Raw genomic sequence first — 24,746 nt, forward strand, 5'->3', positions numbered from 1 at the left:
ATATTAATCATATAATATATTAATAAATCATTTATCTATATCCTATAATCAATCTAAGCAATTTATTGGTTATGAGGGAAACCTAAAAAGGACTTTACTTTTATTTATCAAAATTATAACAATTTAGTTAGGACCATAAACACCTTAATCCAACATTATGCGCCTCCTCTAACAATGTATGACGGACTCCACTGGAAACTGGAACACAAACTTGTCTACATCGGATCAATAGGCTTGACTGTCGGTGATGAATCTATCAATCTGATCCCTGATCTCTCATTCTTACAATTCTACCTCTTCAATCCATCTTCCTGAGCCACTATGATCATATGCAAAAGTAATCAAATGATGGTCATCCTCAAACACAGTTCTTGAATATGAGTACCAGGCGTCTTGTGTCTTAAAGCATCGACCACCACATTGGCCTTCACCGGACGGTATAAGATCTGGCTGATACATGAAGTACCTTAAATTCTTCTTATTTGTGTAGATAGCACAACAGGCCCCATATAAATAGTGGTGAAAAATCTTAAGAGTGAAAAACACCACTCCCAACTCCACACCGTAAGTAGGATAATTGACATCATGAGTCTTCAGCTGCCAAGAAGCATAAACTATCACATGCTCCATCTGCATCAATACGATACCCATACCTAAAAAAGATATGTCACAATATACCACAAAGTCACTAACTATCTTAGGGAGTGCTATAATCAGTGCCTCACATAACCTCTATCGTAGGGGATCAAAAGCCAACTGCTACTTAGGCCCTGAGTGAAAAGTGAAGTCCTTCTTGGTCAACCTGGTTATAAGAACTGCACACTCGGTTCATAAGATCCACGAATGATGTTGGTGCGTTACTGAACCTAAAACGCATCACCACAGACTGGTACTGACCGTAACGAGTAGAAAATTTTGAACTTCATCCACCCTAACCCTCATTCGATGGTAGCCAGACCTCAAATTGATCGTGGAGAACCAAGATGCTCCCGACATCTGGTCAAAAAGGTCATTAATCCTCTTATAAGAGCCCAATTTTCAGAAAATTTTTAAACTTTTAATTTCATAAATATCATCCATAAGGAGTACAAAAATCCCATTACGTAGCCATATTATTTTAAAATTCAGAGTACAAAAAGCTAAATGTGAAAACAATGGAAAATGCACGCCATGCCATCAAGCCGGGCCCATGACCTTATCCATAAGATTACCTGAAACATTCGATAAAACTGTAAGCACAAGCTTAGTGAGTTTCCTAAACACATGAATCATATAATCACATAATACCATGCACACATGTATACATACAAGTTTTCCATGGAATCCCTCCATGGTCTTCAATGGAATGCCATGGGCTACCCCCTTGGTTATGTATCCCCGTGCCATGGGCTCCTCCCATGGTCTTGACAAATGTTATGGGCTCTTCCCATGGTCTGCACATAAGTCCATATATAATTCCACTAACCAACAATTACATATTCCAATATGAAACATTTCATAATCAATAATAGGCCGGCCTTGGTGCCTTCGACCCATGAGTGTGGTAAAAAGACTCACCTCAAATATTGAATGGTAGCTGACTAGGTCTCGTCTCTGAATATCAACTCTACTCAATCCCTAAACAGAATCGGTTCACTAATTGCGACTCAAAACACCCTAAGACCCATAAAAGTCAAACTTGGTCAATGACTAAAATCAATGGTCAAAGTCAACGGTCTAAGTTGACCCAACTCGTCGAGTTGTCATTCAACTTGTGGAGTTTCATTAACTGCACTGATCAGAAAAAATCGCATCAACTCGCTGAGTTCTTCTGATGAACTCGCCGAGTTAGCCAGGAATCCAACAACTTAATACATTAAGTTGTTTCCATCGAATCTAGAAGCTTCAATTCTCAAATCTCCTTCAAAATGATGTCTAGAAGGGTAAAGTTTCCAACTTTACCCTTAGAACCCACCACAATGAACCCAAACCCGAATCCTTGACTCAATAGAGTGAGGCTTAACCCATTAAGCTCCTAAACTCTCAAAACATATTCCCAAAACATAGATTTGGCATCCTAAGGCTGGAATATCACATTAAGCTTCCAACTTTACGTCCATGCATGCAAGAAAGGAACCCTAGGACCCAAAATGGCTTAATAAAGGACTTATTGCATGGATTGGTCTTAGGAGTTAGCAAAGCTTATAACTTTAAGCCAAGAGAGGTCATGAAAGGGTCAGATCTAACATAAAAACCCCTGAAACCCTCAACCTCTTAGACAACTCAGCCATAAACCCAAAAATCAAGCTAAAACATCCAACAAAGAGATCTAGAAGATAACAACACTAGGTATCGACTTTATACCTCAAAAGAACTTCAAAAAATGCAGAGTTTTTGGATCCAAAGCTGTGACATCCCTATTTTTACAGCCAGAAAAGACCGATTTTGTTTATGCTTGTTTAAAAATCAGAGTAACATTTTAAAGAAAAGTGTTGCGGAATTTGTTCCCAAAAGAAAATATGATAAAGATTTATCAAAGCATTTCTGAAGAAATGTATTTCATTAAAAACCTCGGGATGTAATGTTCAACACATATCAAATTCATAAACAGTATAATATAAGCCTTACTACATTATTTGAGATTTATAGGCTTATAGTCTGTAATCCCTCATCCCAACATCATATCTATGTTCGTGTGCCACTACCTATAATACAAGAAATTAAGTGGGTCAGGCTTGGGAGCCTGGTGAGCACATATGGTTTTTAACCCATAATAAATAAATTTATTAACTTTATCAAACCAAGCAAACCTGATTACCCATTCCTGTTATCCTCACTTTACGTCCCTAAAATATCTAACACAAGGGACCTAGTCTAAGGACTTTCATCAGGGTGACAACACTGCTTCGGGGGTTCCTCAAAAATTTATGTCAAATAAGGCAACCATGTGGGGGATGGAGTACTGCTGGTGAACACTAAGTTCAAATAAACACCTACAGGTTGCGAGCCTGCTAGTGTTTCACTAGACTGTCTAGAATAGTCCATGGTTGTCATCTAAACTCCGCTAGATGACTGGATCATCTTAAAACATCGAGGCCTCTCATCATTTTATCACACATCATCTATTACATCTACCCATGTTTTACCCAACACATTTTGTAGATATAAAATACATATACAGTTTAAATTATTTAAAACATGTATAAAAATCGTTCATCCAGTATAGATGGCAAGTATACAGACAATATGCACACTTAGCACGTAATTTATAAAAAATACTTCATATCTATGTGTAAGATGAAAGTAACTATGCACTCACTTGTTAAAGTGACAAATCGAAATTCGAGCAACACTTCACTTCTTAACAATATGATTTCCTTCGATGAAACCTAGTATTATTACCACTAGGTTTTAGTCTAATATTTATTGCGACTAATTATGAATCTAGATTCGTCATTAACTCAGAGTCTACTTCATGATCTATCAAGTAAGGAACAACCAGGTAGGATCATATCGAAGGTAGGGTCCGTTTGGTATACGAATTATACTATTTGGAAATCCCGCTTTAAACACCTCACTAAATCACAACTTAGATATGATTTCCGTAAGTAGATCAATCAGTATAAGGACTTTGAATCACTGATAAATCTTATTTATAGGTTCATAATAACGATATTATATATATATATATATATATATATATATATATATATATATATATATATATATATATATATATATATATATATATATATATATATATAAGCTATATTTAAGGTATGGCAGCCGTATCTCACTTACAACGGGTTTTTTTATTAAAACTAGGCTTCACCGGAGCAACATTTCCGAGCCGAAAATCTCTTCTTCTCAGAGTCGTCGAGTGCTCCAGGGCTTTCTTCTAGCGCTGCAGGAGTTCCCTAGGGCTTAGGGGTTTTGGGAGGTTTAGAGAGAGAGAGAGACTAGAGAGAAGAAAGAATGGGAAAGGTGTGAAGAAATGAGGGTGGAAGGGGTTGTATTTATAGGGTGAAATATGGCTCATGTTGGTGCGACATGTCACCATCTGGTGGCAAGCCTTGGGGAGAAAGCAATGGCCAGGATTGTGCCACGTCACCCATTTTTCGCACAACACAATTCCGACTTCTAAAATCCGTAACTTTCGCATACAAGCTCCGTTTTTGACGTTCTTTATATCCACGCATAGGTGAAAATAAAATCTACAACTTTCATTTTGACTCCATTGGCTAATTCTTGACGGATCTTAAATTTAACAGTAGGAGGAGATTATACTTTCAAATGACCGCATAAAATTCGTAACTTCTTCATACGGACTCCGTTTTCGTCTGTCTTTTTATCATTGAGTTCCTATTAATGAGTTCTTTAACTCTCATTTAGGTCATGTTGTCCAATAACCGCTCAATCTAAAATTCGAGTTTCGGGTTGTGCACCGCTAAGCCAAATCTTAGAAAAATCATAACTTCGTCATACGAAGTCAGATTTTGGGTGTTCTTATTATGCACGCTCTCGGTTTAACCTATACTACAACTTTTCTTTAGATTGCCAAGGCTAAAAAGTCTTCTATCATAAATTCACTATTTACGTTTCCCGGTGCTGTACCGGTTTTGCATAAAACTTCGACATGTCATAACTTCTTTGTTATAACTCGGATTTCGGTGTTCTTTATATGCCCGGGATGCTTTTTTCGACCACTACAACTTTATGTATAGATATCGGGTTTATCTCACACTTTAATTTTGATGCTTATTTTATCCTTTATTTATTATACTTTTATAATTAAGTATAAAGCACATAAAATCACATAATTCACATAATAATCAAATAATTCATCTTTATTATTTCAATATGAGTTACATTGGTTGACCTAGACTATTACATCATCTACTAATGCTTATCCCAGAAACACGGGCGTTACAAAAGCCTTCCTTCCAAAGAATACCAAAAAGAAACTCTCCAAGCTCACTACAAGCTCACACACTCAATCTTGGAGGATAATGCATGAAATGAGGGTTTCAGGACAGAAGAGGCTGGTAAGGAGGCCAACCAAGGGAGTTAAGGTCTTTAAGTAGGGTGCAAAACCCTAAAATTAGGATTTTCTTCACAGCCACCAACTCGCCAAGTTGGGACACCCCGACTCGCCGAGTTGGACCAAAAATTCCCACGACCAAAAACGCTCTCGACATCACGAGTTGGAGCTTCCAACTCGTCGAGTCCCCACATAAATACAATAAATTAGGGAATTTAACTAATACCAGATCTAAGCGATACAAATCTCCCCCACATGAATCAGACTTCGTCCTCGAAGTCATTTGTATAAAAAAAAATTTGGGTAATGCTCTCTCATCTCCTCCTCGGGCTCCCACATCCATTTTGAGCCCTTCCGTTGCTGCCAATGCACCTTCACTAACTTAAATTCTTTGTTCCGAAAAGATTTTGTTTTTCTATCCAAATTTGCAATGGCTTCTCAACATAGTTTAGGATCTCATCCACCTGAATGTCATCCAATGAAATAACTATAGCCTCATCGGGTACACACTTCTGAAGCTAAGACAGATGGGAAATGTTATGGATCTGACTCAGATCCTCCGGAAGATCCAATTAATATGCAACCCTACCGAATCGGGCAGAAATCCTAAACGGACAAATAAATTGGGGCCCCATCTTGCCCCTCTTTTGAAATTGAATAACGCCCGATCAACATAACTTTTCTGAAGGCTCTGCATGACTTGCAACTTGACACACACCACCTCAGTGCTTCCCATAACTCGATATCCAAACTTCCCCTAACAAACGGGAGTCCTACACCTCCGACCATACAATATCTCAAACGGGGGTCGGTCAATACTAGCATGATAACTATTGTTATATGAGAACTCTGCTAGTGGAAGATAAGTATCCCAACTTCCACGAAAATCCAATACACATGCCTGGAGTATATCCTTAAGCGTCTGGATCATCCGTTCACTTTGGATATCGTTTGGGGGTGGTAAACAGTGCTGAAATGCAATTAAGTACCCAAATCCTTATGAAACTTGCTCCAAAATCTAGATGTGAAACGAACATCACGGCCCGAGACCATAGATACCGGCACTCCGTGCCTGACCACCACTTCCAGCACATAAATGTTTGCTAATTTCTTGGCGGAGATACTCTCGGAAGTCGGAATAAAATGTGCACTTTTAGTCAACCTGTCCATAATAACCCAAATGGAATCCACATGCCGCACTGTCATCGGTAGTTTCATGATAAAATCCATGGTGATCTCTTCCCATTTCCACATGGGAATAGGTAGCGACTAAACCTTGTCATGGGGCCTCTAATGTTCAACTTTGACCTTCTTACAGGTCAAACATTTCTCAACAAACCACACAATCTCCCACTTCATGCAGGGCCACCAATTACTCAATCTCAGGTCTCGATACATTTTCGTGGCCCCCGGATGGATAGAAAATTTGGACTTGTGTTCCACTTCCAAGATCTTCTGTCTTACTCCCCCAACTAACGAAACCCAAACTCTACCACACTTAGTCAATAAACCCCGACTATCCTAAACAAACAACGAAATCTAACCCCGAACCCGCTCAATCTTCTAGATATCCTTTTCCAAAACCTGCACTTGTGCATCCTTAATGATATCCAACAAAGGTGAAATCATTGTCATCCTCAAGCAGACATCTCGAATCAAAGTACTCGCCGCCTTACGGCTCAAAGCATCGGCCACCACATTGGCCTTCCTGGGATGATACAAAATCTCACAATCATAATCCTTTAATACATCCATCCGTCTCCTCTGTCGCATATTCAAATTCTGCTGATCCATCAAGTACTTCAGACTCTTGTGATTAGTAAAAATGGTGCATCGGACCCCATATAAATAATGCCTCCAAATCTTGAGGTCAAACACTACCTCCCCTAATTCCAAGTCATGGGTGGGGTAATTCGCCTCATAAGGCTTCAATTGCCTCAAAGCATAAGCAATCACATGCCCCCTCTACATCCGAACAACTCCCAATCCCGATATAGGAGCATCAGAATATGCTACAAAATCATTCAATCCCTCGGGTAATGTAAGAATTGGGGCCTCACATAATCTCTGTCTCAAGGTATTGAAACCCAATTATTGATCTAGACGCCACCGAAAGGTCACACTTTTCTTGGTCAAACAGGTCAAAGGTACGACGATCTTGGAGAAATCCTGAATGAATCTTCGATAGTACCCTGCTAGACCCAAGAAACTCCGGATCTCGGATGCGTTCTTCTGAACTTCCAAACGATTACCGCCTCAATGTTAGCTGGATCCACTAAAATACCCTCCTGATTGATGATGTTCCCCAAAAACTGCACCTCATGCAACCAAAAATCACACTTCGAGAATTGGGCATAACGCCTCTCCCTCCTAAGGGTCTCCAAAACCTCCTTCAAATGTTGTTCGTGTTGCTCCTTGGTCTTCGAATAGACCAGGATATCATCAATGAACAAAATCACATACCGATCCAACATTGGCTTGTAAACCTGGTTCATCAGATCCATAACACATCTGGAGCATTGATGAGCCCAAATGACATCACCGCAAACTCATAGTGACCATAACGAGTCCTAAAATCCATATTCAGTATATCCACATCCCTAATCCTCATTTGATGATACCCTGACCGAAGATCAATCATAGAGAACCAAGATGCACCCTGAAGCTGGTCGAATAAATCATCAATCCTCGGAAGTTGGTAACGGTTCTTCAACGTTAGGATATTCAGATCCCGGTAATCAATACACATCCTGTGTGACCCATACTTCTTTTTTATGAACAGGATAGGAGCTTCCCACAGGGAACTACTCGGTCGTATTAATCCTCGATCTAGCAGCTCTTGAAGCTGCGTAGACAACTCCTGCATCTCTGGCGATGCTAGGCGATATGACGCCTTGGCTATAGGAGCTGTGCCAGGCACTAAATCAATACAGAACGCCACTTGCCTCTTGGGAGGAACCCCAAGAAACTCCTCTGGAAATACATCAAGAAAATCTCGTACAATCGGTACCCTGCTCATATCTGGTGTGTTCTCCACCCTCGTATCCGCAACATAAGCCAAAAACCCAGAACAACTTTGCTGAAGGAATCTCCTAGCCCTCGCAGCCAAACAAAGAGCTGACCCATGTGAGGCTCTTTCTCCATGAATAACTAGTTCTCCCCTACTTGGGGTTTGAACCCTCACCAACTGACGCTTGCAATCTATCATGGCTCCATTAGACCCCAACCGATCCATCCCGACGATCACCTTCATTCCTCGCAAAGGAATCGGAACCAAATCGATAGGAAACCTCTCCCCGAACATATTCAGAATACTCCTTGGAAATAACCTTGCAGCACACATGGTGCAATCATCTACAATCTCTACCTCAAGTGGGGAATCCAAAGTCCCCGAAGTATCACGAAACTTCTTGCAGAGCGCAAGAGATAAAAAAGATCGGGTAGCCCGCGAATCAAAAAGAATCTGAGCCGACAAACCATTGACCAAAAAGGTCATTATATAAAATCATAACAACATAAGCATAATAATAAAATAAATGAAGCATAAATCACATACCAGTCACGACATTAGGCGATGTTTGGTCCTCCTTAGTAGTCAATTGAAATGTGCCGCTCTTCACCGTCGGAGCTTCTGCCTTGATCGGGTAGCCATCTGTAATCCTCATTGTGGTGGGCACAGGCGTCGCCACTACTCCTTTTCCTCTAACAAACCTCAGACAATCTGCCTTTTTATGACCGGCTGTTTGTAGAGGAAACAAATCAAGACCTTCTGGGTGCAATCCTGACTCATGTGACCCGACTCGCCAGATGCATAACATACCGAGCCTGTTGCTCGATAGGCTCCATTGTGCGGCTTACCATACTTGGCACACCAACCACGACCCTTCCAGCCTCTACTGGGAGGATCGGGGGTCTTAGGCCTCTTGGCCTGACCCACTGCTGCTTAAACATGCTCTGGCTTCTGCTTGGTTCGGAGCTCCAACTCAATTTCCCTTTCCCAGGCCTTTTTCACCATATCATTCAGGGTCTTGCACCCTCAAAAACTCACAAACTCCCGAATATCATCCCTCAACATGTAATGATACATCGTCTTCTTCATCTCCTCATCCGCAGCGTACTGCGGAACCAAAAATGCCCTCCCTCAAAACTTGGCGATGATGTCCACCACAGTCTCAGTAGTTTGCTGTAAAACCTGGAACTCTCTCACCAAATGTTGTACCTCAATGGATGGTGCAAACTCCTGATCAAACCTCATCATAAACTCCTACCAATTCATCTCATCCACCCCTGCTGATCCCACCTTACGGGTAACCTCCTCTCACCAGTCTCGTGCTCGATCCCTCAACATACAAGATGAAAACTCCATTTTTGCCGCCTCGGGGCAAAAACTCATGCACTAGGCATTCTCATTGTTTTCCACCCAGCATCAGCTAGTGATGGGATCCCCGACCCCAAAGAACTCAGGCGATCCATCCGCCTTGAACTCCCAGAACGAGGGAGATCGGGCCCTAATCTGGCCTGCAACAATCTCGGCTCGGAAGGACCTGAGCCTCTCCTCGATGATCCCCATGATGTCCTCATTGACGGTACTGAAGGTAGTGTCAAGGGTGCTACGAGTAACCTCTGATGTGAAAAGATTGTGCAGCCTCTCATCGATGGGCTCCACACCAAAGCCCGAACCCGATCCTAATCATGAACCTGAACCTTGTGCAATCATCACCATCCTCAACTGAAAATATCACAATTAACAAAGATAAAGATTTCAAAAGGGATTCCTCCCCACCAGACTACTAAGAACTATCAAACATGACATTGGTTTGGGTACACGTCCTATGCTTTTAGTAGTATGGGCCCAATACTACCTTCCACACCTACCTATACCTTCCCTAAGGTCAAACCTAATATTCCTAAATCATACAGTCACAATCATGACTCATAAACACAACACTAAATCAGATCCTAGACTGCTCTAGGATTCTCAACCGTCACCAAACCAAAAGCTCACATTAATCATAGCAGGTTGCCCTTATGCATCCAAGTTATACACAAAGAGAATCACATAGACTGTCAAATAAAGCTTCTACCCTAAACCACAACCAAACAAGGAACGTGAATAAGGCAGATTCCCTCATTCTAGGGCTATGCAATCCTAAACATGTACAACTTTGAAAGCATACACTTAGAAAATAATTCATACAACATTATTTTTCCATATACAATATAGCATGGCTAAAACATTGGAAATACTCACTTGAGTTCGGCTGATTTCACACATTGCATTCTACATTTTTTCTTACAAAATTGTTTTAAGGAAATTTAACTTTGGTTTCATTCTGAAAAGCAATTTGTTACCATTTCCTAAGTTTGAGTTTTGACACACCCAAAAGTGTGCCTGAATCCCTCAAACCAAGGCTCTGATACCAACTTGTAACAACCCAATTTTTAGAAAAATTTTAAACTTTTAATTTAATAAATATCATCCATAAGGAGTACAAAAATCCCATTACATAGCCATATTATTTTAAAATTCAGAGTACAAAAAGCTATATGTGAAAACATTGGAGAATGCACGCCACACCATCAAGTCGGGCCCTTTCCCATATCCATAAGAGTACCTGAAACATTCAATAAAACTGCAAGCACAAGCTTAGTGGGTTTCCCATCACATAATACCATGCACACATATATACATACAAGTATTCCATGCACTCCCTCCATGGTCCTCAATGCAATGTCATGGGCTACCCCATGGTCTTGTATCCCCATGCCATGGGCACCTCCCATGGTCTTGCTGTTGAGAGAAAAACTTTGAAACACACTTGAACAAAAGTTAGAACAATTATATTGTGGAATAGTTAATCTTAAAGGATCTATTAGCTCAACAATAATATTAAGAGTTAGAAGTTAGTGAGTTAGATGCGGAAAAGTAAAGAAATGTAAATGACAACAATTGTTATATCAAGTAAACACATAAGCAGATTCATAAAAAGGAATGCATTCAAACCAAGTTAGTAAGTGAGATCTAGCATAGTGATTAAGTCACAAGTGACCTGCTCCGAAGAGAGATGGTGATTAATTATGAGAGTAAGAAGGTTTGATAAGGAAGATAGAATGAGAACTTTGAGATGTGTATTAGAATTTGATGAGAGATTCATACATACACACATACAAATTATATAAGTAATGCGCTCTATTTACAGAGACAAGTTTACAACTCTAATAGTAGCCATGCAAGGCAAACTAGACATTAGAGTGTTTTACAGAAAGGACAAAATAAAATAAGGATAAAGATAAATAGTAACTGCGCTTTCTTCAAATGTTGAATGCGGATGTTTGGGAGAGAAATTTGACTGCGGATGCGGTGCTGACTGCGGTTGTAGGAAAGTTCAAGAGGGTCACTTTAATGATTCAATAATTTCCCCTAAGTGACCTCTTTAACTTCAGATCATTTATCAAGATGAAGATACTTGATCAAAATCCACCACAACTTTCTGACATTCTCCAACCAGGTGATCCTTCTCAAGATCTCAAACTTAACCTCTGCGGTAGTGAATTTGGATTTCTCTACTGCAATTCGGCAGATGTCAAGCTGCTTCCTGGTGAGCCGATGCATTGCCATCATTAGAATAAAATATTTGACGTTGTCGGTCTTCCTTTTGAAAATGATGCCAAGTTCATGAAAGTTGGTTGCACCTAGAGATCTGTCTACAAAGCCTTTGGTGTGCATCAGTGTGGGGTCGAGGGGTGGTAGATCAACCTTCTTAGAAATGATGGGATAGATGTCCGCATCAATTTTGGCAAAATCGCAAACGGTTCTATCAAGAAGTTGTTGGCCTGTCAAGCACAATCTTCATCTTTGGGTGTTTCTCAGCCTTATTCTGAAATACCTTGGAAATGAGAAAAATTTCCTCCGGGTTCATGTTGGGGAAGTCCGCGTGGGAGCGAACATAGTCGTGTCCCCTTCGGGTGCGGTTGTACTAGAAAAATTCTGCCTTCATGAACTTCAGAACCTTGTAATTTACGACTACGGATGGTCTGTCATTGGACCATATGTTCTCTATGGGAGAGGCATGCTTAGTATAGAATTTATCAAGTCACTCAAACTCTATAGGCAGTGTTTTAGCATCGGCAAGGCGTCGGTCGAACTGCTCAAATACAGTGAAGTATCTGGCATTGGGCGAGATTGGAACATCCCAGTAACCATCAGGAGGCGGTTCTGCATATGTGAGGTGGGGAACGTAGTCTTCATCCTGCAGTCTTCTGTGGGGATTGACCCAAGAGTTGATTAGGGATTCGTCCATGACGGTGTCGAAACCACTTAATCTCCGGATTTCTTCAGCAAGTTTGGCTGATTTCCAGTCCTTTTTCTTTTGTATGGTGGCAGGAGAATCGGTTGAACTCGGGGATGACATATGTTCCGCAAGTAGTTTAAAGTGAGGGGGAGTCTCTGGTTTTTTTGGGGCGATTTCAGTATGAGGTGGAGATTGGTGAGGTGGAGTGTGATGAGATGGTTGTGGTGTAGGGATTTTTCCAGTGATGATGGGGGGACTCTGATGTGGAGTTGGAATTTTATCTGTGATGATTGGAGGAGTTTGATGCGGTGAGATGGAGTGGTGAGAGTGATGGACTTCTAGCTGATTTCCAGTCCTTTTTCTTTTTGATGGTGGCAGGAGAATCGGTTGAACTCGGGGATGACATATGTTCTGCGAGTAGTTTAAAGTGAGGGGGAGTCTCTGGTTTTTCTGGGGTGATTTCAGTATGAGGTGGAGATTGGTGAGGTGGAGTGTGATGAGATGGTTATGGCGTAGGGATTTTTCCAGTGATGATGGGGGGACTCTGATGTGGAGTTGGAATTTTATCTGTGATGACTGGAGGAGTCTCTGGTTTTATGTCACACCCCGAAACCGAAGGCGGAAACGTTCCGGGGCGGAGGTGACTTCATGTTAAGTATCACAACCAATGTACATAGTAAGCGAAGTAAACATAACCATTACATTACATAAAAGTATTTACATTTGTTTGAAAATAAAGTGTTACAAGTTTATACATATACATTATATAAACAAAAGCTAAGACGAGTCTTTTAAATGCTCCGTCTTCTCCAAAAGATCACGGGGTACCTGTCTAATGTGGACCTAAGAATACAAGCAGTTTGAAAATCAGCATAAAGCTGGTGAGTTCATAAGCTGTTTGTTTATGTTAACAGAACATATTTCCTTTGTTTGTCTGAAAAGTTGTTATCCAAGAAAATCCCATATTTTCTTATAAAGACAGTTTAGTTAGAACATCTGAATTTCCGTTTGTTACAACAGTAGATAGTTTAATACGTAAAACTCTAGATTGAAAACCCCTGGGAACACTGTCCAGTACAACAGTAGGTATGTTTAATACATAAAACTATAGATTAAAGAAAGATATAGATTTCGTGAATAAACTTATATTTTAATACGTATTGTGAGTCGTATAACCATACTAATGTGACCCGAGACCTACTTGACGTTCTTCAGGCGTCAGACGATATCCATAATTTGTCACCCCAGGCGTGCCCGCCTAACTGTAGCTAGCAGTTAAGGTGTGGGATTGTCAGTCCCGAATAGATCTATTCACAAATTCCACGCTCTCCCTCCAGGAGACTCTGGTTATACTTCCGGGGAGGATTTACTGATAACCCAAAGGGTATAATGAAGACTAATCTCACAAGCTAGTATTAAATTATTCACGGTGTACTCGGTCGTTATCAAATATCATAATCGTTTCAAAACATAATAGAGTATAAATAATTGAATACAAAGAAACTATTTGGCATAATACTCTACATTAAATAGAGATAAACTGAATCAGACATAGTTTATCTATTGGCATTGCATGAAATCCAAATTCTTAAAACGAGAATTGAATATCCCAAATTATTTCCATAATAATTTGATTGGTTTGGTTGTTTACTTTACTATAATTGAAATCCATATAGTTATATTTGATAAAACATCCCTTATGCTCCGCATAATCCATAAGAGGTAAGGATATCTAGAAGTTTGCCAGATATTTATAGATTTACATCAGTGTTTAGTTTTGAAAACACTTATAATTTGCTTGTATTCCCCCTGAAAACATTGAAAAACACGGAAAAAGGCGTAGGGGTATGAACTCACCAGTCAAGAAGCGTGTCTATTTGGATACTAAACGTCAGTTCGGGGCTTGATTACACGTGAGGTTCCTATGTAATATGAAGAGATACATAAATTGTATCTAATTAGACCTTGATTTACTAATTAACATGAATTAACACTTCGAGGGGAGAAAACACCTCAATTCAAGTGTAAGTAGTGACCCGGGTAGCATCTAAAGGCGTGTAAGGCTTGGATATGGAGTTTGCTCTTCAAGAGTAAACTCCTAAAGGAGATTACGGCCCATAGACCATATCCCCATGAGTTTATGGCCGCAAAATCATGGGTGGTGGGTTCTTGGTTGCTAAATGGCCTTATAACACTTGTGCGGTGATGCTAGGATCAATTCTAGGGCATAGGAAAGGTTTGAACCACCAAAGGGACCATCTAATGGAGTTTATGGCTGTAAACTAGGAGTTTACGGCTGTAAGCTCCCATATACCCTTTCCTTTTATGATTTGGTGGTCCTAAATTAATCACATGTGATTCTAACTCATTTTACAAGTCATAGGATGAAGTTAAGGCACCATTTGACCCAGTTATAGGAGTTTACGGCCCAGGAACCTTTCCTTGGGGGGTTTACGGCCGTGAACTCCTAAGGGAGTGGTTTTTATCATGTTTAAGGTCCCTAACTCATTTGTGGTTGCTTCTAGACATTATTCCAAGGCTTAGGAGGTGTTTAAGGGGCATCTTAACACCTTGAAAGGTGTTTACGGCCTATGAAAAAGGGTTTATGGTCCAAGCATGATCTTGGGCAGTAAAAACATGTTTACCCCTTAAATGATGAGTTTTTGGTGTTCCAAGTCCGGTCTTGAAAGCTCATAAGTCATATCTAAGCTCCAAAGGTGGTTTGGAAGGGTTTTGGGGCTCCAAAACCCCCCTCTATGTGTGTTTATGGCCTAAGGCTGTTCCAAGGCCGTAAACACATGTTTATGGTCCTATTTCATAATTTAAACATGAATTTGAAGGCTAAAGATGTTAATCTATGAGCTAGGATAGTTATCTTACCGATTTGGAGCTTGGAATGGGGTGATTTTGGATCAAAAGCTTGGAATTGTAGAGAGAGGGTAGAGAGAGGTTGAAAAAGCTTCAAATGAGGTTCTTTGAACTTTAAATATGGATTAAGTTTGAGACACGGTGGAATTCTATCCGATACTAACGTTAAACGAGGCTTTTGGTCGCACCCGATTAAGTTGTCGTAACCCGACGTGGTTGAAACTAAAAATTATCCAATTAAATATCGAAAGTGTTTTCAGGTGATTCTAACGTTTTTGGACACCCATTAAGTCACAATAGAAGTCTCAAATTTAATGACTTAATTTAAAAACGTAACGGAAACAATTCGAAAAAGGACGAATTTCATTGACGGAACGGGTTACAATGATGGAATAACTTTGGGTTGTCACATTTTAGCTGTTGATTATTGGGATAGAGGAGTTGAAAAGCAGCTTGTGGATTTCCTTAACAAGATGAAGAATCTCTGGACCATGGAAGTTAACTGTCAAGGACCGTTGCAGGCGGTTGATAGTTGATTGAAGAACAGAGATTGCGGACTCATAGGCCGAGTGAGTCTCAACAATCAATTGTGCAAAATTGGAGGCCTGATCAGAATGGCCATCTAAAGGGATGCCTTGACTGCGGTGACTTCTGTGATGAGACGATCAGCGGTAGATAAAACTCTTTATGGTCAGATTTTCGATTGGTGTCAAGAGATCGGCTCCCCATTTCTACTTTCAAGGCAATGCACTCCGTAACCAATCTTTTTCGAGCTTCCAGATGCTCTATTCTTTCAATCAGAGACTACGGTCCTAGAATATCCTCTGGTTGAGGTTGATTTGACTTGATCGCAGCCAGGATCTGATCTACTTTAGCTTGAAGGTTTAAGAATTCCTTTTCTTGTCACAACATTCTTCTTCTTCTTCTTCTTTTTGGGTTTGGAGGTGGAGTGGTGAGAGCCACTAGATTCTTCACCTTCATCAAACATCATTAAGTCTTCATCAGACGGGGAAGTTTTTTTTTACCTCTTGGATGTCATCATCATCAAGACCGAAGATGGGTGCAGAGCTGATTTTGATTTCGGGCCCTTCGTCTTATGATGTTTCAACGACAGGAGTAGGAGGAACTTTGGATGTTTGTTGGGCAGCCGCATCTGCCTGATGCTTTTGAAGAGATGCAGCCATTTGATCCATCCAGCTTTGAACTTTAAGAATGGTGGCTACGGTATTGGCATTGCTGATAGCATTTGCCCAATACTTAGCTACGGCTTGTAGTTCCTGTTCTTTCTGTTGCTGCTGCTTTACTTGTTAATCTTTACGGGCTTGGAAGGCCCTTCTAAAGGTTGCATACTTTTTGACTTCGGCTTCGTTAGAGGGTTGATACCGGCTCCAAGAATCATTTGAGTTATCTCGGTCAATTCCTTGATTTCGCACCAAGGTGTCCCTTGGGTTCATGGATCCTTGCACAGTAGTGCTCACCGTGCCTAAACCACCTGTATCAGATGTAAGCAGAGTAGGATTTCCTGAGCGTCCTTGGTCTCCCTGACCTATGGTCAAGTGTGGCCTCAACTCAGTTCTGGCAGTGGCGGAAGAAGTACCTTGTGGATGGGAAGGTGTTTGTAGTGTTTGGGTGACATTCAAAAGTATGGATTTCAACTCCTTAGCAGAAAAGAAGTGCAGTCAGGAAGCCCTAGAGACCTTAGGGCGCAGACCAATATCATCCTCTTGGGATGGTATTAGTGGGGTGTCTCGACGGTGAGATGAAACAAGCTCACTTGATGAGCTTGAGTGGAATTCGATGGTTGTGTTGAATAGGTCTGCGGCAACCCCAAGGACTACTGGAGCCTGTTGAGAGGCTGCAGTATCAGTCCGGTCACACATTTGGCTAATGGGAGTGGGTTTTCTCTTCTTGAGAATGGCAATTGGTTGTGCATCCTCACCTGAATCACTGTCAGTAACAATGACAGTTTGAGACTTACGCTTCTTTGAGGGTGCGGTTATCTTGGGAGCTTTCTTCTTGGGGGTGGTAGTTATTTACTTGGATGCTAACTGTTTTCTTCTCCCATAGACATTAGAAAGGGTGGTCGAGGAAGGGACTGCGGTACCTTCAGGAATAACAACTGTGGATGGAGGAGGCGGGGTAGTGGGTATGGGTCAATACCCTCCGTAGCCTCTATGTGGTCAGAGACATCAGCAGTCTCAAGACCAAGGGTTGTAAGAATGTATGTTGGGAGTCTGCGGATAGGTCCAAAAGGAGTTTGATCAGAGGAGGGAGAGTACCTTTTAAGATCCTTGGTGACGAAGAAGTTGATGTCGTCACCCATGTCGATACCTGCGTCTGAATGAAGATCCAAGATGCATAGGAACCAAAACCTATCAAAAGTGAGCTCTGTTGGTTTCTCCTTAGGACTTTCCTTCGGAATGTATTGAAGGAAATCATCCCAAAGAATTTGGCCATAGTTGACGTCATGGCCGGTGAAAATACTCCAAACTAGTTCCAAGAGCTTGAGTCCCATGTTATCGATGCCTCCGGTTCTGCCGGAGAGACAGCGAATGACATAGTGGCAAACATATTGCCACACCGCAGGAAGTTGGTTCTTCTTAAATTCACCAATGCCCTTAATCTTCTTTCGATAGCCCATCTAATAGAGAGCATATGTGATGTCGGCCATTAAAGGTGAAAAGAACTTGATAGATGGATGAACCAAAAGATTTATGGCATTAAGAAACTTCTCTTTTGACAGAATAACTAGGGAATCATCTATTAAGTTGATATGAACTTCTTGAAGGTTGTTGAGTGGTCGATAGGTAGAAAGAGCACACTTGAAGAGTGTATAAACGGGAACCACGTCTGTGAATGTGTCGAATGGACCATACAAAGGATGATTCTTTAAGAACTTGATCATCAAATTGATTAGGGAATTGTAGGAAGAATGATCGTCGAAGATTGCTCTGAAGTTACTGGAAGCAATCGTGGGAGAGTCTGTGGGGTTGGAGCTTCTTGATTCTGAGGGTCTAGCTTGTTTCTTTGACACTCCTGATTTCACCATTGTAGAAGATTGAGAAGGTATGAAGATTAGAGAATTTGTGTTTGCACTGAGTTTTTGAAGGTTTTAGAGTTCTGAAAGCGTAAAGTGACAATGGGGAAGACGAAAGGTTTATATAGGGTAGAGGGTGAATGGTAAGTGGGATTTACCCCAGGTAAAAGGAGGATAAGGTAAAGGGTCGTTTGCGGGGAAACTTTCAATTAGGGTTTTAATCCTAGCCACATGAAAACGAAACGGTTTATAAAAGATTTGAGAGATTTTCCAAAAGTGGTTAGCATTTAATGAAAAGTCAGACGTGCATTATCACGTCTGGAAATCGTGTGGAGGGGGAGTGGAGGTTATAACGGATGGGACGTTCTGGGTATAAGGAAAGGACAGGTTAAGGATGTGTGTATGGAAAAGCAATCCTTTTGTCATCACACCTAAAATAGGTCTGACACAATAGTTGTTTAAGAAAATGAATGTGACAGTTTCTCAAGGAATGTTTTTTTATTTAATGTTCTATTTAATGAAGTATCATTAAATAGTACACTCTTTTTTTTCTTTAGGTTTTTTTTTGAATGAGAAAAATGTTTTTGAAAGAAATGATGAGACTGCGGATGGACTCATCATAGCGGATGGATCCTTTGCCATTGCGGATGATCAAGGTAGAAGAAACTAAGAAGAGCACTTGTAAGAGAGATTAGTAATAATAAACAAAAAGACCAATGAAAGGTAAGTAGAATATATAGTTCCAGTACATGGAATACGGTACACAGGATATCCCAAAACCATTTACTATAAATAACTTTCATTTAGAACCGCAATGGCGACCATGAATAGTCTGCGGTAGCTATCAATTCAAGAAGAATTGAGAGTCTGGATTCATCATTCCTAACATTTGTAAGAATGCATTGAGTTTGGTAGAGTCAAGTGCTTTTGTAAACACGTCAGCAATTTCTTCATGTGTAGGGACAAAGATGAGTTCAATGTTACCTTTCAGAATGTGATCTTTGATGAAATGATACTGTAGTTCAATATGCTTGGTCTTCGAGTGATGGATAGGATTATAGGAAATCGCTATAGAACTTTCAGAGTCACAGTAAATTGGTATCCGCAGCATTCTGTACCCATAGTCTAACAATTGTGTTTTCATCCATAACACTTGTGAGGAACAGCTGGCTGCGGCTACATATTCGGCTTCTGTGGTAGACAATGAAACACAACTTTTCGTGAGGACCAGCTAACAATTCTTCCTCCCAGGAATTGACATCCACCAGATGTACTCTTTCGATCAAGTTTACATCCAACATGATTAGCATCTGTGAATGCTTGAAGACTGAAGTCATTGCCTGTGGGATACCATAGACCAAGAGACTTGCTTCCTTCAAGTACCTTGGAATCTGTTTGGCTGCGGTCATATGAGATACTCTTGGATCAGCCTGATACCTTACGCATACACCCATTACAAAAACTATATCCGACCGACTAGTAGTGAGGTACATGAGAGAGCCAATGATGCCTCTATAAGTTTTGTGATCAACAGGTTCTCCTGAAGGATCCGCAGAAATCTTATAACCGAATGTCATGGGCACCTTAGCCGAAGAGCAGAGTTTCATTGAGTATTTCTTCAACAGCTCAGAGGTATATTTTTCTTGATGGATGAAGATTCCTTGAGAAATCTGTTTAACTTGAAGTCCTAGAAAGAATTTAATATCTCTATTCATGCTCATCTGAAATTTGTTAGTCATGAGCCTAGCAAAATCATCCACCATCCTCTGATCTATGGATCCAAAGATGATATCATCCACATATATTTGTACTAGCATAAGGTGGTCACCATTTGCTTTTCTAAATAATGTGGGATCAATTACTCCTCTTTTATATCCGGACGAGACAAGAAATTCAGAAAGAGTCTCGTACCAGGCTCTTGGGGCTTGCTTCAAACCGTATACCGCCTTCTTCAGTTTATAGCAGTGATAAGGGAATTCTATACTTTCAAAACCTGGAGGTTGCTGAAGATAAACCTCTTCCTTCATTTCCCCATTAAGAAATGCACTCTTAACATCCATTTGATAAACTTTGACGTTTTTTTGGGCTGCGTATGAAAGGAAGATTCGGATAGCCTCCATTCGAGCCACCGAAGCATACGTTTCATCATAGTCAACACCATCAAGTTAACTGTAGCCCTTTGTAACTAGTCTTGCCTTGTTTTTTACTATGGATCCAGATTCGTCAAGCTTGTTCTTGTACACCCATCGAGTGCCAACAATGGTGTGACCTCGCGGTTTTGGAATGAGTTCCCACACATTGTTTCGTTCAAATTCTTCTAGCTCTTCTTGCATCGCAGCAATCCAGTTGGACTCTAGTAATGCTTCTTTGATTGATCTGGTTTCGATTGAGGACATAAAGGCTGAGAAGTGACAGTGATCAGATAAGTCTTGTGAAGATCTGGTTTGAACGCCTGCTGATGGATTGCCAATGATCTGTCCAAGTGGATGGTCTTTCGTCCAAACATGAAGGCGTGGTTGAAGATGATCAGCAGCTGCAGTGGAAGGAATGTCTTCAATATCGGAGGAATCTGAGATAGGAAACAACAGTTCCCCCTGGATTTGAGAACAACCTCCTGAGCCTGCAGAGTTGTCTTGAATTGTTGGTGCTGCGGTAGATTGAAGTGGTTCCCCTTGGGCTGCGGATGAGATTTCCTTCGGGATTGGAGGATGTTCCCCCTGGGCGGATGAGATAGAGACAATTCTTGGATCAGATCTGGTGTCAATAGTTTCTATGTTTTCATCATCCGAGTCAGAAGAGACATTTGATGGTTCAGATACTCTGCGGATGGACGAAGCTGCTTTAGTTAGTACTGGAACTTCGATGGTTGTATTATGATCCGAAGTTGAGTTTTCCCCCTCAACCGGCGAGGTGGAAGTACCTAGCGATACAACATCGGAAGGTGTAGGACCAGATACTTCAGCATGTTGTAATTAAGCTTCCGGAGAGACCAGAACTTCGGATAACTTGGCAGTCTCTATTGGATCAACACGATCATCATAGTTAACTTCAACTATGTTTAGAGGACCCGAGGAATTAGAGATATCAGATTCAAGAATTGATTTGGTTTCAGAGGAGGGAGCAGCGTTGCGGACATAGGAATCGTTGAAATTTACGTCAAAGCTTTCGGCAATTTGCCTTGTGCGTCTGATTAAAACCCGATATGCAATTTTATTGGTTGAGTAGCCTAAAAATATGCCTTCATCTGATTTGGGTGTGAACTTGTTGAGGTGATTTTGGTTGTTGATTACGAAGCATCTACATCCAAAAATGTGGAAAAAGCGAACATTTGGCTTTTCGGTTGTTGAGACCTTCATAAGGAGTTTTACCAAGACGTTTGCAAACTATGTTGTGATTCTGTACAAAACAAGTTGTGGCCACGGCTTTGGCCCAGAAGTACAGAGGAAGATTGGCGAAATTGAGCATTGATCTGGCTGCCTCCACTAGAGTTCTATTTCTTCTTTCAACGACACCAATCTGTTGCGGGGTATAGGGAACTGAGAAGTTGTGACTTATGCCCTTGGACACTAAGAAATCATTTAGTAGATGATTGGTGAATTTTGTGTCGTTGTCACTGCGGATGCGTCGCACTGGCAGTTTGATTTGATGCTCGATCTCCTTGATGAAACTGATGAATACCTGCGGTGTTTATGACTTGAGTCGAAGGAAGAAGATGTTGGATAAGGTGTCTAAGTCCATAACTTATTTGGTATGTACTTGACCCGACCCGGCATGGTCCATTTGGGTTGCATCTCACCCGAACTATTTATGGATAATTTTATGAGAGTTATACACATATGTTTATTAATATATTATAAGTTATAATATATTAATATGAGGTTATGTTATTTAATTAGTTTTAGTCTTAAATTAATTATGAATTAATTTAGAGATTAAAAGGAAGACTAATTAGATTGTGGGCTATTTGTTTTATATGGTATGGGCTAACACTCATTTGTTAATGGGCTAGGCTTGGATGGAAGTCCATGGATGATCCATGGAGCTTTTAACCCATGGATCCTTGGAAAAGGAAAGGTCATGGGTTATTAGGGTTTCACCCTAACCATGCACACTATATAAGCATGCTCATGGAGCATGAAATGGAACTAGTGAACTAGTGTGTGTGAGCTTGTGTGTGGCCGAAAATACAAGTGTGTATACTCTCTCAAAGTTTTCCAAGAGTTTGTGGTGTTTTGTGATTCCATTTGAGGCATTCACACTATTGGTGCTTGGCCCTCAAACTCCTCAAGAACCAAACTCATCAAAAAGGTATGTAATCTCTTCTAACTCTTTTATGTTGAAATGTTCCCCATGCCATGTTAGATAGGTTATAAACCTTGGAAAATTATTATTTTGCATGTATTTAGACAAACATAGATCCAAGGTTTATTAGGGTTGCATGCACACTTAGGAAGTGTTAGATTGCTCAAAACCCAACAGTAGTATCAGAGCCTAGGCTTGCTTGTTTGATACTTGATGCAAAATAGTTGAAAGAGTCGAAAAACTTGCTGTTTGACTGATGAACTCTCTGAGTCCATGGGGGGACTCGCCGAGTCCATGTGTATCTTCAACCTACTCGCCGAGTAGGTTCATGCACTCGACAAGTAGGAGCGACAGAGTGCAGATTTTCGACTTTAGCTGCTGGAAATGGACTAGAAACATTACCCTAAACTGTTTTGGTGTTTTAAAACTTGTTTTAGTTGGTGTAATGGTTGTTCTAATCCATTTACAATAGCATATATCAAAATTCTATGATTTTTATGCGTCCATATAATTCTTGAAATTTTGATGATCATGTTCATGTTCTTATGAATTTAGAAGATGATAAGAATTATTTGCTGAATTGTTTGGAATTAATTCTTGATCATTTATGTGTTTTAATGGAGTCCATAATTTGTCCTCAAGTTATGGATATCCAAAGGTCACTTTCTTTAACACACACATTTAAACACATAAGTTACATGAAAATGAAGAGTCTTCATTTTTATGAACCTTTAATTCATAAGTTATGAAATGAAAAGTTTTGGATAGTTACAAAAGTTGCCCTCAAGTTTTGGAATTTGTAAGGTTTCACACACTTTAATAAACTTTAATTCCAACCCTTAGAGTTTTAATAGTTAAAATTCAACCCTTATACTATTTATAACAATAATGGTTAATTATTATATATATATATGTATAAGAATAAGTCGTTCTACCATTAGTAGGCCTCATTCACGAAGCCGGTCTATAAGGTGGGTATAAGGATGTTGCCTATAAAATGGCGACTTAATGGGTGTCCACTCTCACCCACCGCTTGCTTGACTGGTGGAGGGTCGTTAGCCGAACGGGTAGGACAATGACTTTAAATCCTCATTAAAAGTATAATGATTATTATAAAGTAACTAAACTCTTTAATTCCCAATCTTAGTTATTTTAGGAAAAATGTGAACATGGTGCTACTCCATGGAATTCACACTTTGTACCTTACCAAGTCGTTGGTGGAGCGTGTGCGGTTAACCGGCACACTAACTTGAACTAGTAAGGATCACGATGGGTGACTTAATGTTTGTCATAGATCAATGGAGCGTGTGTGGTTAACCGGCACATTGATTAGGTGATGATATTAAGGGTACCAAGTAAATTAGCATGGTTATTCACACCTTGTTTTGTGATCCTCGGCATCCCAGTCACAAAACTTGAAGGGCACAATCGAGATTGAAACATGCCATTGAAAAGTTCAATGAATCTCAAAAGAATCTAGGAATTTCAAATCCAATTAAAACCTAATAATTCATTTTGTTTTTTCATGGTGGAAATTGGTGAATCGTCATTCACCTACCTTTCAAATATATTATTACTTAGATTACGACATCCCTCTTCTAAGTATAATATATTGTGATTGGGTCCTAGCCTTAATATTACATTTGGGTGTCTTATTAAGGACTTTATATATCTAATCTAAACTTGCTTTCTTCTTTCAGATGTCTTCCAACACTAATGCTTCAGGCTCTAACCCAACTGGTTCTTTCTCTCTCATGAATCTTTGTGGGAGGGTCATCTTTGATGGTTCCAACTTCATGGATTGGATTAGGAACATCAGGATGGTTACTCGTTATGAGGACAGGGAATATGTCCTCGATAAGGAGTTAAAAGAACTTGATGAGTCTACTGCTACTCCTGAGGAGATCGCTGAATTCAGGACACATGAGAGAGATGCTACCAAGGTGGCATGTATCATGATGGCCACGATGACAGCCGAGCTCCAAAAGTCTTATGAAGATTTCTACCCTTTTGAGATGCACCAGGACCTGATGGAAAGGTACCATCAGAGTGCTCGTCAGGAGCGGTATGAAATAATCTCCTCCATAATAACTACCCGCATGAAGGATGGTGATTCCGTCACGGCTCACATGCAAAAGATGCAAAGGTATGTGGACCGTTTGCTGAAGCTGAATGTGAACATCCTTGAGGAGTTGGCAATTGACATCATTTTGCACTCCTTACCTTC

Source organism: Lactuca serriola, chromosome 1 (assembly GCF_051521515.1).
Source record: "Lactuca serriola cultivar US96UC23 chromosome 1, Lser_US96UC23_V15, whole genome shotgun sequence".
Classification (NCBI taxonomy): domain Eukaryota; kingdom Viridiplantae; phylum Streptophyta; class Magnoliopsida; order Asterales; family Asteraceae; genus Lactuca; species Lactuca serriola.